A 4,750-nucleotide genomic window follows, 5' to 3' on the forward strand; every position below is an offset into this window, starting at 1 on the left:
AATAATAAAAATATAATTAATAATACTAATAATACTAATAATAATAATTGTCAGAAATTTTTCTCTCAATTTGCTGAATTCTCATAAATTTGACGGTTATATTATTATTATTATTATTATTATTATTATTATTATTATTTTAAAAACAACATTTTCTGTGCTATATTGTGAATATGAGTGTGATTGTCTTGCTGCAGGTTGTAGGTGCAGGTACACTGGTAGTGCATGTGCATTTTGTGTGTGTGTGTGTGTGTGTGTGTGTGTGTGTGTGTGTGTGTTACACTCCCAGCTCGACAAGCTGTGGCTCAGGTGGACGCTGCCAAAATACTTTCAGTGTAGAGGGAGGGCTGTAGGTGGGTGCACACATTTTGCTTGGTTCACTACACTGATCTCTCTCTCTCTCTCTCTCTCTCTCTTTCTCTCTCTCTCCTTGAATCAGTGACACACCTTCCTGCGTGCAGCTCAACTCTTCTCCTTATCGCTCTCTCCGTCTGACGTTCACTCTCACTTTTGCATGCTTCAGAGGGAAGATAGCAGCGTGCTTCCTGACACTGACGGAACTCGACTCAGCCAGCAGCTACGAAAGGTCAGCAATCTCTCTCTCTCTCTCTCTCTCTCTCTCTCTCACACACACACACACACACACACACACACACTCTCTCTCTTTCACTTTGTCTGTAGGTCTTGCTCTCACTCTTCCATCACTGTATATGCTGTTCTTATGCATGGACTTAGAAAGTATCAGTTGACACCAAACCGTCTAGAAGTTCACTTTAATGAGAGTGTTTACTGTGCTCTTGCAGACTGGTATTCCTGCCATCCTCTCTCTTCTCCCTCTCTCTCTCTCTCACACACACACACACACACTCTTTCTCTCTCTCTGTCTTTCTTCCTTTTTCTTTCTGTCTCATTACAAAGTCTAATACAGTAAAAGGATATGACAGGTCAGACGTAGTAGGTTATCTCCCTACTCTGACTCTGACAGAAACCCTTTTTTTTTTTTTTTTTTTTTTTTTTTACAAAAAGTTTTTACGAATAAAGATTGATCAAACTGAGTAGCGAGAGCTTGAATTTAAGAACACTTCAATCTAAATCATGCCGCAGAATGCACCAGAAAAGGGTTTGATGACCCAAGCTGACCTTTACTTAAGCCAGTCATCCCAGTCATCCCATCAATGAATTCATTCACTATTCCTTCATTATTTTTCACTCGTTTTTCCAAAAAAGGTCAGCGCTGATTGTCTCGGAGCGAGTCGTAGGCCGTGCGTGTTTACTCGCGGCCATGGCGACTGTGACAGGAAAGTGAGAAAGTGTGAAAACCAGGGTGCATTTTGTCTTGAATACGCTAGAGCAGGTGAATAGGCAGATGACTGGCACTCTCAATTATTCATCCGTTTTTATCGTGGCTCGGATGCAGCGCAGGGCCACAGCACTTCCGTACTGTGTCGGAAAAAAAACGAAACAAATCGTTTTCAGATCGCAGTGTGTTTGAATTCTTCACACTGATTACTCAGCCACTGAGAGTTGCTGATGTGAACGCGTATCAGGAACAGTGTAAAGAGTTAAACACCTAAAGTTACGGACCCTCCCTGTGATAGAGAGGGAACGAGAGAGAGAGGGAGAGGGAGAGGGTTATACGGGGATAGGCACCACGCCTTTGTCTTCTCAGTCACTAGGACAAGGTTTATCGAAGTTGAACCTGATCCGAGGGAGTCTTTTGTTACAGCCTGGATACTTTTACATTGGCGTGTTCACAAACATTTCAGGAGTAGCCTCCTTCTATTTGCTTTCCTCGGGGGGGGTGTGGGAAAGAGGCAGGCCTCACAATGCTCCAGATCCGGCTACACAATTCTCCACTGGCTCTATCTGCACCGCTGAGTGACTGCAAAACCCCCACTCAAACACACACACACACACACACACACACACACACAAGATTGTTCAGACGATATCGCTTGGTTTTAAGGCCTGGCCAATTTGTTACTGATGATCTATCTGAGGTCATGGAAAGAAAAAGACATCACCTGGTCTAATTGATTCCTTTCAAAAACAGACATGAATTGTACAAGGACAGCATGCAGTGAATTTTGAAGAACATCCGAGAACTGAAAGAGAAAGGCAATGTTTTTGACAAAATAAGCGTAGATAAGCGACATGAGGTCTCATGAGAAAAGAGAGCATGTAAAGTTCAGTTCAGTCAGCACGAGAGAGACATCAGAAGGTGAATGTGGGTGTCTGACAGGCAGTGGTACAATGAGAACAAACAAATTGAGTTCCCATCAGCTTATCACCGACGATCTCAGTTGATAGCCATGGATAAGCAAGTGGATTGTTCATGGTTTCGATGCAAATCGGTTTCCTGGTGTCTGCGACTCATTGAGGTTGACTTTTACTGGATAAAATACTTTTACCATTGAAACACTTTCTGCTTGTTTGCTTGCAGGCTCTTTATATAAACGGCAGCTGATAAAGCACTAACCGCTCACGTCCTCGCGGTCTCGGCGTCATTTCTCGCACGTTATATATTGTATTAATGAACTGTATCAATTGTAATATTAGGACTTGCTGCTTAAAACTTGGCAGGATGAATATCAACATGAGTTTGGCTGAGCAAGTGTGTGTGTGTGTGTGTGTGTGTGTGTGTGTGTGTGTGTGTGAGAGTAAGCACTGGATGGGAAAGAGGCAGCAGAAACGTGTCGTGGCTCTGAGCTTCGCCAGCTCATTGACAACAGAGAGCATTTATGGGGATTTTACAAACACACACAAACACAAACACAAACACAAACACACACCACATACCACACACTAAACCTCTGTCACGATCCAGCCAGCTCATACCGAGCACCATCAACCCACCACTCACAGTTTCTCCTTCCACCTTCCTTTACTGTCACTGTTTTTGTACTAAAGTGGAGTTTTAGAGCGGCCTGTGATGTACCTGCTTCTATATTTACTCGAAAAAGATCGACTTTGTACTTGTTTATATGTACTTCTACATCCTTACAAGCACTTACACAAAGTTTGTCGAAAATGTCGTGCGTAATGCACTTTTATTACCTATTATGATTGCGTATGTGCAGTGCAGTTATTCCCTGAGTCCTTCCGATCAACTTTAAACTAAATCAATCAATCAATCAATCAATCAATCAATCAATCAATAATCTGTGTTGTTTGGGATACGGGAGTTACGTTAAAGGTTACAATGGGGCGACACTAGCCAATCGTGAGCTCACGTATGCGGAAGAGGACGGATAGCACTTTCCTTCCTGTGAAAAGACAAGGTGGGTTGGCTTCATGTGTTTCAGAGGAAGCACGTGTAAGCTTTCACCTTCCCTGATGGTGTCGCACGATAGCACAGAGCTGGCTGGTGGTTGGGAATTGTTCAAGACCAACAATTTGAGGTGAATCTGGGGGGAGAGGTTAGAGTTCTTAAATTTTCTTATGATTTTATTCGCATGATTTTGGACAAAATGCAGTCACAGCACCTTGGTCGAATTCGAACAAATCGCTGCATTTAAATAGTGTTTATTGGGAGCGCGGTAAAACAGACGGCACGTTGCTTAGCTAGCAATGTTTTCATCAAATTTTTGGTGGGAAAATTTGGTTGCAGACAAAACAAAGGTTAAATGAATAGGTGATAAAAAAAAATCTCACTAACCAAACAACAAAACAAAAACAAAACAAAACAAAAAAGAGTCCACGTGAACCAGTGTAAATCAACAGGTTTTATTAATCCAGCCAATGTATTAAGACAACCACCAAGATTATAAACTTTTTATTTATTGTACTAATAGCTTTGATTGGTATAATTTTTTGTCTTTTTAACCCTTTATACTCTCAGGATCATAATTATATAATGTTCCTATTAGTTTCACTATAGTTGCCGTAAAAGTCACGAAAGTTACTGAATACTATGCTTTAAGGCTAATAACTAAGTGCTTAAGGGGTTACCGGTTGCCAGTCATTGTGTAAAAAGGTAAACGTTTTAAGCGATAGCGCAAAAAGGGGGTGGAAAAGTAGAACGACAGTTTTTGGGCCGATTTTTATCTCTCATTTTTTAAACCAGAAAGGTAGTACTGTACATTCTTAGAAAAAGGGTTCTTCTAAGGTTCTTTGGCTGGATAATAGTCCTGGAGTTCTAAAGGGCTTACACTCTGAAAGGTTTTGAATTCCTTGTTGTAGGATTTTAAGCAGACGCGTTAAAGTTTCCGCACAAAGCGAGAGACAAAAACCAAAGAGAGCCTATAGGGTGCTAAGTGGAACATTTCTCTCAAAGAGTAGTAGCAATGCAGGGTTAAGACCCAGTTATCATGAACACTGCAGGGTGAGGGAAGGTGTTACCGTCGTTACAAGATTCCCTTGATTCACAAAGCTAGAACCGTACTATATCTAAATGCACTACTCATCTAAATAAATCCTCTGGCAAAAGTTAAAGGATATGGCTTCCGATTTTTCACTCAGTTTGAAGTCAGAAACTCTTCGACGTATTTAAAGTATTAGTGCCCTTTCACCAAGGAAGCAAGAAACATGGGGAGAAAAATATACTACAGCTAAATGACAACAGATTTATTGCTAATCACTTCTTAGCTAGCACGATAATGACTATACAAAGTAGTTGAATGCTAATAGTTAGCTGTGACAATACAAATGCAAAGTGTAAGTACTCAGCTGTAATTCTGTGTGAATGTTTAGATTTGTTACCAATTCGAGTTTGCTAACAGGAGATCTACTGGTTGATGCTGACAAGTCA

At 41.1% G+C, this 4,750-nt stretch overlaps 1 protein-coding gene across 1 annotated transcript in view; it reads left to right on the forward strand.

Annotated features, from left to right (window-relative positions):
• The first annotated feature begins 357 nt into the window (after positions 1–357).
• Positions 358–4,750, forward strand: part of LOC108279258 (zinc finger and BTB domain-containing protein 7C) — a 24,711-nt gene continuing 20,318 nt past the window's right edge. The window contains exon 1 of the mRNA XM_017493346.3: positions 358–586. The gene's annotated coding sequence lies outside the window, so the exon portion shown is untranslated. The remainder of the gene's footprint in view (positions 587–4,750) is intronic.

The sequence above is a fragment of the Ictalurus punctatus genome, chromosome 18 (genome assembly GCF_001660625.3).
Source record: "Ictalurus punctatus breed USDA103 chromosome 18, Coco_2.0, whole genome shotgun sequence".
Classification (NCBI taxonomy): domain Eukaryota; kingdom Metazoa; phylum Chordata; class Actinopteri; order Siluriformes; family Ictaluridae; genus Ictalurus; species Ictalurus punctatus.